The sequence below is a fragment of the Sus scrofa genome, chromosome 15 (genome assembly GCF_000003025.6).
Source record: "Sus scrofa isolate TJ Tabasco breed Duroc chromosome 15, Sscrofa11.1, whole genome shotgun sequence".
In the NCBI taxonomy this organism is placed as follows: domain Eukaryota; kingdom Metazoa; phylum Chordata; class Mammalia; order Artiodactyla; family Suidae; genus Sus; species Sus scrofa.
Window position 1 is genome coordinate 29,419,779 of NC_010457.5, and position 14,382 is coordinate 29,434,160.

The following is a 14,382-nucleotide window of genomic DNA, read 5'->3' on the forward strand; positions in this document are numbered from 1 at the left end:
GGGCTTCTCCCTGTCTAGGTGGAGAGGGCCAAGCTGCTTTCTTGCTTACTATTAATTAAGAAGAAAGCCATCACTTAGCCAGACCCTTCCTAGCAAGATGGCCTTTTAAGAATAGCAATTAAGAGTTTGCATTTTATAAGCAGTTCTAATTTAACTTAGAGCAGAATGAGATCAAGGGAACAAGCTCATTAGCTTCCAAATGCCAGGCTACCTTTGTTACAAAAAAGGAATTTTTAAAAATCCAAGTGCCTTAAGAAAGTAATGCAACATTTAGGCAGCTTCCTACAAAACACAACCACAATGTTACAGCCACAGATGCCAAAGCTCTGTGCAGTAATGTCATTCCCTTCCCAGGCACTGAGCAGATGGGAGTGGGGCAAAAAGCAGCAGTCAATAGAGCAGAGGCCTCTCAGAACCGCTTCTGCTCCAGGTCTGCAGGCACCACTCCCATCCCAGCCACCCAGAGCCATGAAGAACCCTGGGCCACCGTCAATCTGGTGTGCAAAGAAGAGCCCAGAAATATCTGATGGTTATTGTTTTTAAATCCCTACCATTCGACCAGCACGCCTCTTCCTTGGGGTCTAAACCATTCGTGGCACCTGACAGGCAGTGCATGCAGGCTTATTGGAAGACATTAGACATCTGCCAGGTTGGAAGACAGAGCCGCCTGTGGGAAAAAGGACAGAAGTCACACACCAGCCAGAGAGGAAGGGTCAGCTCACTCCAAGTGAATTCTGTCCCAGGAGCCACCAAATTGAGGCCGCTGCTGGGAGTCAAAGTTAGATGAGAATGTCATGTGTATTGTCCCACCATGGGCCAAATCTCCCTGAGGACCTATCCACAGGGAGCCCTAATTGAGTGAAGATTGATGGAAACAGCAGAATTTCCAAGGTCACTTGCAGATGAGGGTGCCAGCTTGCTAAGCCATGGCTGGCAGAATTGTGAGAGTTGCTATCTGTCTCTCAAACCCCTGCTCTGTCCCCAAGAAGGAGCTTCTTCCTTCCTCTCCAGTGACCTTCAACAGCCTGCCGACCAGCCTTCCAAGGACGAAGATCAAAGATAAAGTTCCTTTTCTTATTTCCTTCATCTTCCTGTTTTATCCCTGCCCTGGTTGAAAAGCAGCATATTTAGCTGGAACAACCCACGGCCAATGGTGAATCTGGCCGAGTTCTCCTTCCACGCCTCCCCGTTCTTCTCAGTGACCATCTCCTCCCTCCACTGGGTCACCACCCCATTCATTCCATTGATTTTAATGGGAAATGTTTCCAACTTTAATAGAAAAATGCATCCACTGAATGGGAGATAAGTTGAAGTCATAAACAACAATTTCAAAGTGTGTACATACAATGCAATGCGATGAAGGAAGAAGTGCAGCTTGTTAAGAACTGTGGGGGATGGAGGAGGTCCAGGGGGGTCGCCCTCTGGAAGGTGAGAGAGAGACAGGTGTTCAGCTTCCAGGCAGGCCTTTCATATCAAAATCAGGTGAACTAGATGACAATTTTCTTTTCCTTAAGACGGACCCTGGAAGGAGCTTCTGATGTGGAAGGCATGACTGCAGAAGTCATGGAATCTATAGGTTAAAAAACAGGGGAAGAGGAGTTCCCGCTATGGCACAGAGGATTAAGAATCCAAATGCAGTGGTTCTGGTCACTGCGGAGATACAAGTTCAATCCCCAGCCCGGTGCAGCGGGTTAAAGGATCCGGCATTGCTGCAGCTGCCACTCAGATTCAATCCTTAAGCCAGAAACTTTCATATGCTGTGGGTATGGCCAAAAAATAAAATTAAATAAAAATAAATAAAAATAAATTTTTAAAAGAGAGAAGAGCAGAGGCAAACCAGTATATATAGGATGGATAAACAACAAGTTTCTACTGTATAGCACAGGGAACTTTCTTCAATATCCTGTGATAAATCATCATAGGAAAGAATATGGAAAACAATGTATATATGTATAACCCAATCACTTTGCTGTACAGCAGAAATTAACACAACATTGTAAATCAACTATACTTCAATAAAATTTATAAAAAATTTAAAAAATGGAGGAGGCAGGGAGAGAGAGCTTCAAAGTATGAGCAAAGAGCATATGGATTCTGCAGGCTAAAGACATAGAAAATCTGATCTCTTTAGCCTTGCTTGGCACACACACACTCACAAAAGAGTATGGGTTCACCCACAAAAGCACACATTTAAATTGTCCTATGTAGTATTCTGTGACTAGAAACTGATGTCACGTCAACGGCTGCCAATACGTCTGCCCCAAGTGCAACGCCAAAATCCCGCCACTTATTCACGCAGCATACTTGAAGGTGAGAAATCATGGTACTGGGAGAAGAGCCATGGTGTGAAAAGAAGAATAATTTCCCCAGAGCCACATGGCAGAAGTCACTAAAGGCATAGTTAGGGCTCAGGCCCTGCCCTGCCCTCTGGAGCACTCGCCACCCTGGGCCACCCTCTGTGCGGAGCCTCTGGGATCTCCCTTGTGAACCAGACTTGTTGTTTCCTGCCTTCATTGCCTTAATCCTCCTTTTACCCACAAAGTGCGCAGAACTGGGATAGCCCCTGAGGGGCACTCCATAGTGGGAAGTTTTAATTTATCAAATAGCATTTTAAATGGGGAACCCACACACACGTCCTAAAACTTCCAAGCCAATGCTTCTCAGAGTGGGGTCCCTGGACCACCAGCAGCAACTCCTGGGAACTAACTAGGAATGCAGATTTTCAGGCTTCATCGCCAATCTAAGGAACTAGAAAGTCTGGGGCAAAGAGCCAGCAACATATGTTAAAACAAACAAAGTACTGGGGATCTACACTAAAGCTTGGGAACCTCTGCTCTAAAGAATCAGACATTTCATCCAAAATGTCCTTCCCTGTTACATGCAGAATGGATAAGCAATGAGGTCCTACTGTACAGCCCAGGGAGCTATATCCGGTCTCTTGGGATAGAACATGGTGGTAGATAATATAAGCAAGGGAATGCATACATGTGTGTTAGCGCCAATCCACGTGCCTGACACATAGTGAGGCCAAAACAAACCAAAATGTTGGAGTTTGGAGCAGAGAAAAGTTTACTTCAGGACTCTCAAGGAGACAGGTAGCTTGTGCTCCAAAAATATCTGAACTTCCCAAACCAAAATTATAAAGTATTTTTAGGTTTCTTTTTTTTTTTTTTTTTGTCTTTTGTCTTTTTGTTGTTGTTGTTGTTGTTGCTATTTCTTGGGCCGCTCCCGCAGCACATGGAGGTTCCCAGGCTAGGGGTTGAATCGGAGCCGTAGCCACCGGCCTACACCAGAGCCACAGCAACGCGGGATCCGAGCCGTGTCTGCAACCTACACCACAGCTCACGGCAACGCCGGATCGTCAACCCACTGAGCAAGGGCAGGGACCGAACCCGCAACCTCATGGCTCCTAGTTGGATTTGCTAACCACTGCGCCAGGACAGGAACTCCCTGTAAAGTATTTTTAAAAGCAGGGTGAGGGAGGGGCTGTTTGCTGTTGCAAACTTCTTAGTGTAGAAATCTTTTGTTCTTGTAGCTGCCCACAGAGGTCAGCTCACCAGGTTCTTGTAAACCTCCAACAAGATACCACTTTATACTTCTGCGAGGAGCTAAAGCACAGGATATGGGGGAAGGGCCTGCCCCCAGAAAGGCCACACAGGATCATGCTCGGTTACATATGTATGACTGGGTCACTTTGCTGTACAGCAGAAATTGACACAATATTGTAAATCAACTGTACTGTGATAAAAAACTTTTTTTCAATTTTTTTAATACCCCACCAGATCTTGGATATTCAGTCTCAGGAGCTCAAACCAAATACTCCTAGGACGGAAGCCTGATTCCTCTGACTTGCTGGCTAGCTTGTGTAATATAACCACTCAAAGGTGTTGATTGTCCTTTGATTTGCTACAAGCCTCAAGTTCAACATTAGAGGTTAATTAGTCATTCTTCCCAGTGTTTTGTATGTACAGAGAAATAGATGAAACTTGAAAGTGTCGTTACATTAAACTGAACCCACCCAAATTACCATATGAAGTTAACAATGAGCTCACAGAAGGCAAAAGACATTATCCTTTTCACCTCTGTATGCTAATGATACAGCACAAAACTGGTCCAGAATTAATGCTTATTGAAGGAAGGAACATGTGGATACTGAAAAAAATAGTGTGGGAAAACCTGAAATTCTTGGTTTGAAGTAGTCTGTATGAGTAAAACATCTGTGAACTTGCTTCAATACTGACCAGTGATTCAGGCCCATTCTAGAATGAAATTTCAATGGCACTGAAAGAAAACATATGGTTCCCCTGTCATAACGGGGCATTGTGTAGACATAACCGAAATTTGAAAACCTCTTCAAATAGAAACCTTTATTCCATCTGTCTCTTAAAAAAGAAAAACTCGTAATTGCTTATAATCATGTTCATTTACCATTTTCGCAAAAGCTTAACAGCTGGTAGGGGGCGGCGGACAGACGGGCAGGAGGAGACATGGGTAATTAATAAAAGTCATTCTCCTGCCTTGATTTTAAATGGTCTCGGTGCTTAAAATGTCAAAAGCACTTCCTCACATTCCTCAAATGACTCGCCCATGACATGTCATAACTGAACCCACTTCTCCAGCCCATGGGTTTACCCCTGGAGAATTCCACAGAACGAGCGAGTGCAACACAACTACTCTTTTTTTAGTTAAAGGAGAGATGATTTATAATGTTGTGTTAGTTTCAGGTGTACAGAAGTGATTCAGTTATACATATAAATGTTTTTTCATATTTGTTTCCATTATAGATTATTACAGGCTATTGAGTAGAGTTCCCTGTGCTGTACAGTAGGGCCTTGTTGGTGATCAATTTTACAGATAGTCATGTTTACACGTTAATCCCAAACTTCATTTAAAGGACTTCCAAGAGGCTCTGATGAAGAGCGAAACATTTGCAGGGACAATTCAAATGATCAATAAAAATATATGGCAAATTTTTTGTCTTAACATTCAAATTGAACTTCTTTTCAAGACTAGGGATGAAACCAGCAGGCAAATGGGACCTGCTTCTGCAAGGGAACAGAGCTGACAAGCATCTAAGGATATGTGTCCCCACAGGTACACTTTAGCCCCAGTACTTTGTCGTGCACGAGGAGAACCTGCCTTGTGGAGGTGTGTCCTGTCCACCGAGGTGGTTGTGAGGCCCACAAGCCCAGGCTACCTGTAAGCCCACAGACCATGCATACCCACCCCCCACTGCCAGACTTCCAGAACCAGAGTCCCTGGGTGGGTTCTCGATGGCAAGGTAACAGTGTCCCCTGGTGACTCTGATCTAGGTCAGGGCTGCTGCTTCCCTGCCACTCACTCTGGGCATGTGCACAGCTTATCTGCATCCGGCTGGCTTTCTGCAACAGTACCTGAAGGAAGTGGATATTCCACGTCTTTAACAGGACACTAAACAAGCTTATTGGAAGTGTCTGCACACACAGACACGGTCTGGAAGGAGGAGGACTTGGAGCGTTAACTTGACCACAATAGTAGAGCATCCTCTAAATGGTCATCTCGGGGGGGGGGTTCCTGGATGGCCTCAATTCTTCCTCTTCAGAAATTATTGAAGCCCTAAAGGGCTCGGCCTAAAGCGGCCTAGGCTGTTAAGAGCCTGGTCTCCACCTTCAGCCAGACTGAAGTCTTCAGTGACCGTCAGCTTTTGCTAGAGCACCTTTCCCCACCCAGTCTCCTCCTGGGCCATCTGCTCATCAGAGCCCCTGTTACCAAACATGAAATATGCTCATCCCCGTCACTTTGCTGTATACCTGAAACATCCTAAATCAACTGTACCTCAATTTTTTAAAAAAGATGTAATAACCTATAATGGAGAAGAATCTGAACGAGAATAGTTATATATTTGCAAGCGAATCACTTAAATACACTTGAAATGCACACACTACACTGTATATTAACTATACTCCAATAAAAAACAAGAAACCCACAGATGTGTGCAAAAATAAATAAGCAAACAAAGTTTAACATTTTTAAAAATTGTAAATAAAATAAAAATAACAGGACAATCATACACTGTGTATAAGGAACTCATTTTAGGAAAAATGATAAAGGTAAATCAAAAATCAAAGAATTGGAAAAGTCAAAAGAAAATCCTCAGCCTTTTCATCCATAATTAAGTAGATGGAGACTTAAGCAGATGGAGTAGGAGAAACAATAATAGTTGAGGAATTCCAACGTGGCTCAGTGGGTTAGGGATCCAGCATTGTCACTGAAGCAGCTTGGGTTGCTGCTGTGGCACGGGTTCAATCCCTGGCCCAGGAACTCTGAAAAAAACAAAATAGTAATGGTAATAATAATGATAATAGAGATCAAACATCCCTGTGAAGGACTAGTGCTACACCTATTTTGGAATGAAACAAATGGAGGAACAGAGAAGTTAAGAACCTTGCCCAAGGACACACAGCTGGTCATTGCCAATATAACGGATTGGCTCACTTTGGAGCATGGGTCAGGAGTTGGTATGCCTAGACTTCAAATCCTGCATCTACCTCTGACTAGGGAATTATTTAACTGCTCTAACTCTCATTTATCTCATCAAAGAAAGAGGAATGATACTAATAATAATAAAATTGTGGAGCTGGCTGGATGAGTGAACTTGCAAAATGCTGAGCCCATTGCCAAAGCATGATAGGCAATCAATAAATGTTGTTGTCATTGCTATTATACAGTATTCCACAGGAAGTCTGTCCCCTCTGGTGCTCTGTAACATGTCTGCAAATTACCCCCTCAAGAGAAGGACCTCTTCCTGTGTGGGCTCAGGGCCCCTGCACAGGCTGCAGCATGAATGTCTGAATTTCTAGTCAGGAAAATTTCCCTTCTCTCTCTCCTCCATCTGCATCTTGCCCAGAGGGACAGTGGGCAAGGGAGGTCCTGCTCATTTGGTGGGAGAAATGCCTGCTTGGTGGCACATTCACAAGAATGGATTTTCCTCCATTGCACAGAAACATAGCTGCGACCACACTTACGTCCCCATCCTGCAGCAGGGGTTCCACCTTCACATCCGGTTGCCAGCCCTTGCCCTGCACTGCTCAGCCCTGCTGGAAAGAAAGCATTTGGTATGGGAACTCCCTATGAAGACCGAGGTTTTCTTCCCCATGTCTCTAGTGGCAGGTGGGCAGCCACTAGGCTGCAGAAAAGAAGCCAGTGCCTATCTCATGCACATGGCTGTCCCCACTCCTTTTTTTTAACCCTACTATTTCATCCATCCCAGATCCAGCCCATCCTCTCCTGGAAGCCTTCCCCATCCACTGGGACCTACACGCTTTGTCCCCATTCTGCATCTCACTGAAGCTTCTGTCATGTTAGAACGGATGTCTTCTGAGTCACCTTAACTTCCCAACTGGTCTTTGCCTTCCCTTCTTCTCTGAGCATTTAGGGTTGAGGACCATCTTAAAGGAAGAGGATGATCTGGACTAGGTATAGTTGGAAAGGAGTTCCAAAACCCAGACATTGGGGGTAATTTTTTTCAATTTTTTAATTATACTTGATTTACAATGTTGTATCAATAGAGGGTAATTTTTTTAAAATTCAGGTTTAAAATTCAGATTCTTCCATCCACAGGTATTGGCGAATGTGTAAATAGACACAGCGTTTTGAGAAGTCTATTTACCTCTATCCAAATCTAAAATAGGTCTATCCTTGGAGTTCCGTAGTGGTGCAGTGGAAACAAATCCGACTTGGAACAATGAGGTTGCGGGTTTGATTCCTGCCTTGCTCAGTGGGATCCGGCATTGCCGTGAGCTGCGGTGTAGGTCGAAGATGCAGCTTGGATCTAGTGTTGCTGTGGCTCTGGTGTAGGCCAGCGGGTACAGCTCCAATTAGACCCCTAGCCTGGGAACCTCCATATGCTGCAGGTGTGGCCGTTTTTAAAGACAAAAAGACAAAAAATAAAATAAAATAAAATAGGTCTATCCTTCCACTTGCCAATTCCCCTTCCGGCTACCTATCTCGCTATATCTTTGCGTGTGCACACAGAAAGTCATTGTTACCAAGTTCATGTGTTCATGTGCCCTATACATAGTGAGGCCAAACAAACCCCTATCCTGAGTTTGAGCAGAGAAAGGTTTATTGCAGGGTGATGCAAAATGATGGGTGGCCCATGAGGATTGGGGGAAACAACTCCCAGAAGGGTTTCAGCAAAGCACTTTTATAAGAAAGGTGAGGGAGGTGCAAGCTAGTTGTTGCAAACTTGGTGTCGGAATCTTTTCTTTTTGCATCTGTCCACAAAGGTTAGGTCATGATGTTCCTATAAACCTCCTAAGGCAAATATTATTCTCCATTCTGCAACTTATCTGAATACAAATGGGTACAAAGGTCAGAGGCCTGAGAACCAGCTATCCTGTGTATTTCAGGCTCTAGGCAACATTCTTAACTTGAAGCAAAAGCAATAGAATACAGAGGTTAAAGTAAAAGAAACATTTAATATGGAGTCAGATTTGTTCTCCCTATTACAATATTTGGAATCATTCCTGGCATTTATTATTTATAACAGCAAAAAGCTGGAAGACATCCAACATTCATCCCTAGAAGAAGGACAAAAATTATCTCACCACATTATGCTGAAGTTAAAGAAAATGATTATCTGGATATACTGAGAAAGATCTCAAAACAAATTCCATTAAAACAGAGATCAGCAAACTTTTTGTATAAAGGGCCAGATGGTAAAAATTTTAGTCTTTGCAGGCCATGGGGTCTCCAGTTACAACAACTCAGTTCCACCATGGCAGTGCAAGAGTTGCTATACATGATAAATTAACAAAAAGGTATGGCTGTGTTCCAATAAAACTTTATTTACAAAAACAAGCTTGGGGCCAGATTTGGCCCACAAGCCATAGCTTCCCAACACTGGAGTTTTGTTCGTTTGTTTATTGTTTGGGGGGGTTGGTTTTTTCTAAGTGAACTCCAGATCAATATGCACAAGTTGAAAAACAAATCTAGACAATTATATAGATAGACACAAAAGCATATAGTTCTGTATATGTTCTTTACTACATGTAAACATGCATTTATAGAAAGTCCTGAAGGATTATAAAAAATAGTAAAAATTAGGTCACCTTCAAGTAACAGTTTGAGGAATTTTGACAACTTTATGCATGACCTCTGTTCTCCTACCACCTTCAATTAGACAGTAACTCTAACACATTATTCTTCTTAGAAAGGAATTAAGTAAGAATTTAACAAAAGAACAATTGGCAGGCAACCAAATCTCAGAGCTCTCTTCCAGCATCAAAATGGGCCAAGCCAGCCAAAGTTGGGGCCAGAGGCAGCCACAGGCCTGCTGGAGCAGGTATTTTCATACCTGGTCTTTGCTCTTAAAAATTCCAAAAGCCAAAAACAGAAATTCTTTTTTAAAGGGCAATTTATTTGAAGTATTAATTAAAATGCAAATTACTCCAAGATGGCTTGGCTTTTAAACATTTGCTCTGAAGTTTCCATGAATATAAAGCATATGACAAGCTTCTGTTTAGAATGATCTGCATACGTGCTCACAGTTGAAAAACTGCCTGACTTGAAAATAACCAAGGAGGGCAGTAAATGCCAAGCAAGGCAGCAAAATCCTTTAGCAAGAGCTCTTCTCCTTCAGGAAGACAAGGGCAAGAAGGGATTGAGGAACAACCCTCTGCTAAGACTCAGCCACCTATAGGGTCCTTTTTAAGGGGTGGAACTTGCCACCCACAAGGAAGGGGAGCCAGGTTACCCAGGCAGACCTCAAAGTTGTAATGCAGTTAAAACCTTCTTCAATGCATTGACTAGTTTGGACCCTCTATTTCTTGAGTCACAGGAGGGGAAGAAGCTGTAGACAAACATGAAGCTTATGAGCAGAGGGTGAACCCATCATAACCATCAAGGAAGGAGCAAAAGAAATGCATGTTCATAAGCATCTTCTTTGCACCAGATTCCAAGTGTAGTTTCTTGACATCCTTGTCCCAGTTAATACTCCCCACAAGCCTGAGAGATAGGAATTAACATTCCCATCTAATGGGGAAAAAATTGAGGCAGAAAAGTTGAGCCATTTGGTCCAGGATCATGAAGTTAAAAGGCAAAAGAAGAGAATGGAAAAGAAGTAATAATGATGACAACAACAATAATAACAACTTTGGCAACTACAATACTTGCTGAAGAGGTTACATTATAACCAGGTACATCACTTCTCTTATTTAAGTGACAAGGTATGGAAGAGGAACTTCATCAGGCAATTCCAGGGATGGGCACCACCATGCTAGTCTTCAGATCAAGAGTACAGGGCTGGACCAGGACCAAAACACCTGTGCAATGAGAAAAAGTCCTAACAAGAGAGGTGGCTTAAACGGCTCTACCCACCAAGACTTTCAGCATCTAAGTAACCCACCCCATCAGGACTCTGGAATTCTGGCATTCTGGTCTATGACAACAAACCTCCCAACATCCCAATATCTACTTACCAGTCGTAGCCTAACATAGTGGTGACCAGTAGACCTTTTGCTTTCATCATCAGCCCTGATTACCACCACCTTGTAACCAAGCAGAACCCTGTGAGGCTTTCCCAAGGTGAACCCCCACTCATGTCCTTTTTATCTTTGTAAAAACCGTAGTCAAAAAATTAATTTCATCAGAGAAGTGAAAATATTATAGAGAAAAAGGAAAACAGTCAAGCATGACAGAATTATGACAGTTTAGCCATTCAACAGAGTCAAGGACATTTAATTAGGTCTTCTTCAAAGACTATAAATAATATCCCAAGCCATGTCCTTGGAGCCGTTTTGCAGGTGCTGAAGCCTCCACCAGGTGGAAAAAGTCAACTCTATGCTGCCCAGGAGCACATAGACCCCAAATTTGCTGGACCAGAAGGTTGATGCTGCTACCTCCCAATGACCTCACCACCAACCCATTGGGAAACTGTCCATGAGCCGACTACACTCTGTTCCTCAAACACTATAAGACTGCTCATTACCCCTTCCAAGGGGGGCACAGTCTTTGAGGCACTAGCCTGCTGTGTCCCTTCTTTGCCTGGCAATTAAAGCTACTTTTTGTGTTTCTTCCAACTCTGTCTCTGCTTTTATATTTAGTGTTGGAGACAGAGACAGCTGACATTTGAGCAAGGACCTCAGACCAATTGGTTGAAACTGTCGCTTTCTGTAGCAACTTGAAGCTATCTTGTTGAGGTGCCTCTTTGTCTTTATATACCATTTCCTGCTCCAACACCCACGTTTGCTTTCACAGGGCTTATCCTATGACAAATCAGTTATTCCCAGCCAAGAATCTCTTCAGTCCTAGGCAGTTTGTGAGCTGGCTTAGGTAGATTTACTGAAAAAGCTCAGGGGAAAGAGGAGGAAGTTTACTTCACACTTTCCAGAGCAAACAACTCCAAGTTCTTCCTTTGTTATTTTGTTTCTCAAAGTCCCTCTTAGGCCCCTCCTTCCCCCAGGGGGGCTGCTTGTCTGCACCCAAAGGAGTCCTGGCTTCCCTGGCTCCACACTTGTGGATTCCAGTCTCCTCTCCCTGCATTGTTCAGAGAAATTCTCCACTCCCAGACACTCACCCCCCACACCCCACCCCACCCCACCCCTGCTCTTGTGCACCAGGGGCTCAAAGAATGCTTGCCATGTCAGTAAACAAAGGATGCTGTGGCCATCAAGCCAAGAGCCACTGCGGTCACCCCAACCCTACTCCTTGAAGGAATTCAGGATGGGAAAAAGCAGGATACTGGCCCAAAAGAGCTGAGGTGCCCATCAAAGGAATGATTTCAATGAGCCCAGATTCTTGCATCTTGCCATACAAAAAAAGCACTAAATTCCTTAACTTGAGATGTCTGATTTTCTTTAATTAATAGTAATCTTTTGATGTTCAATTACTTGGGTTTTGTTGGTGGTGGTGTTTTTTGTTTTTGTTTTGTTTTTTTTCCAAAGAACTCTTATATATCCTGACTCCTCCCTTCCTTCTTTGTAGCAGTGCCTCAGAGCTCTCTGAGAGGCTATCTCCCAGCCTTAAGTCCTCAGTAAGACCACCAAATAAAACACAATTCTGAATTTTTAGGTTGTGCTTCTTTTTTAGTTGACAACCCAAACAAGAGGCACCCTCACAGAAGAAAGTTTATCAACCATCCTTCATTAATAAGCACATCTCACTCCCAATCTCTACCCCAAACAGCCCATCAAGTCATCTCTTCCAAACCGAAATCAAACGGGGCCAGGAAGAATTCAGGTGAAAGAAGCCCTTCCCACCTAATTCCATATTCCCTTCAGCACATCTGTGGAGATGGGGAGAGGAGGAGGAATGAGAATGGCACAGCCCTTGTCTCTGTCAGCCTTGGCTACTCATGAAAGGCTCCTATGGCCCCTGAAAGTGGCCAACACCTCTCTGAGGGGCTGCCTTGGCCAGAAGGAATAGACTTGCCCTATGTGGTGTTTAGGCACAGGATGGACATTGTAACTGAGGAAGGGCAGATCTTTCTTGCCATGGGAGCTGTCCCTCATGCCAGGCACCTGCAAGGTGGTGCACCCCACCCCAGTCCAAGGTGTCAGCAGGGCCCCCAGGACCACATGGGCAGTTGATGAACTGCTAGCTTCTCTACCAGAGCTCTAAGATGCTCCAAGCTCACTGTTCAGCCTTCAGGGAGGCGTCAGCCTGCATACTGATCATGTAAAAGTGTTCTTAATTGTTCTGCAAGCCCACATTACCTCCTGACCTCAATGCTCCCACTGTCTTACAAAGGAGACATTGGCTGACCCAGTTTTAATGAGTAAAAACACATTCGCATTAGTAGCATCGGTTTGATAAAATGCAAAACAATTTGTTGTTTTACATAGGTTAAGGACACTACTAAAATTCTACTTATACTCTTAATTTGTTTAACAAATGTTTTCTTCGAAAGAATGCAATAAACTCTGGCCCTGCCTTTGGAGGGAATGATGATCAGATCTGAATTCAAAGCTTTTAAATAAATCTGCCTTCTCTAACTGTGAAAAATCCCATAGTGTAATTTTAATCTACCCATTTTACAGAATGATGGGCTTGAGCAGAGAAGAGGGTACAACCTAAACCCAGGCTCTCTGGGCTATGCTGTCTGGAACACATGTCAAGGGCAAGTTAGGACCCACAGGAATGGTCCTAACTGCCTCCAAGTGTTCTTCTTCATTTGGGTTTGGTTTAGTTTAGTTTCATTTTCATTTCATTTTGAGTTTTTTGCTTAGATTGCTTCACTTTGTTTAGTCTTGGGGGTTAGGGGACAAAGATCAACATTTTAAGAATGGATATCAGATATCTAGTGTGTTCCTGAAAAGAGAAGTAAATAGAGTATTTCCTAAGGTCTACTCCATCCCTACCCCAACCACCCAAACCTGAGGATGCAGATGTCCTCTCAGACGTCCCCAGTCCAACTCAGGCTGCAGGCCTAACATCTATGAAATGGTGAGGAGGCCGATTCTCTCCTTTAAAATGTTTTGGGCATGTGCTGTGTGCCAAGCATTTGGAGGGGTCCCGTGTAGAACCTAGTCCCAAGTCTGAGTGCTGACGACCTAGAGAGGGACAAATAATAACCCAACGCACAACACAGTCATTCAGACAATTCCACGCTGTAAAGGTCAGAGGGAAAAAGAGTCCACAGCAGGGTTGCTGGATTTAGCAAACCAAAACACAGGATACAGGGAGTTCCCATTATGACTCAGTTACAAACCCAACTAGTATCCATAAGGACACAGGTTCCATCCCTGGCTTCATTCAGTGAGTTAAGGATCCAGTGTTGCCCTGAGCTGTGGTATAGGTCCCAGATGCAGCTCAGATCCTGCATTGCTGTGGCTGTGGTGTCGGCTGGTAGCTGCAGCTCCCATTCGACCCCTAGCCTGGGAACTTCCATATGCTGCAGGTGCGGCCCTAAAAAAAAAAAAAAAAGCAAAAACAAACAAACAAACAAACCCGCAGGATACAGAAAATGTCTGGGACACATTTATACTAAAGAAAAGTCTTCACTGTTTATCTGACATTCAGATATTAAAATACTAATTTACTGGGCAACAATATTAAAATACTGGGCATCCTGTATTTTATCTGGGTGACAAGATAAGGTCAAGCTTCTTCTAGGAGTTGGGATGGATGTCAGGGAACCTGTACATTCAAGTGGGAAGATGTTACAGGAATTCATGGAGAAGGTCAATGTGAGAAAAGTTCAGGATGGACTAATGGCTGGGCTCTACTAAGGCACCTGTCTTAGTCCATTAGTCTGTTATTCTATAACAGAATCCCATAGACTGGGTGATGCATAGACAACAGAGATTTATTTCTCACAGTCCTGGAGGCTGGCAAGTCCAAGCTCAAGGCACCGGCCAATTTGGTATTTAGTGAGGTCTTCTTGGTCTTCTCTCTGTAACT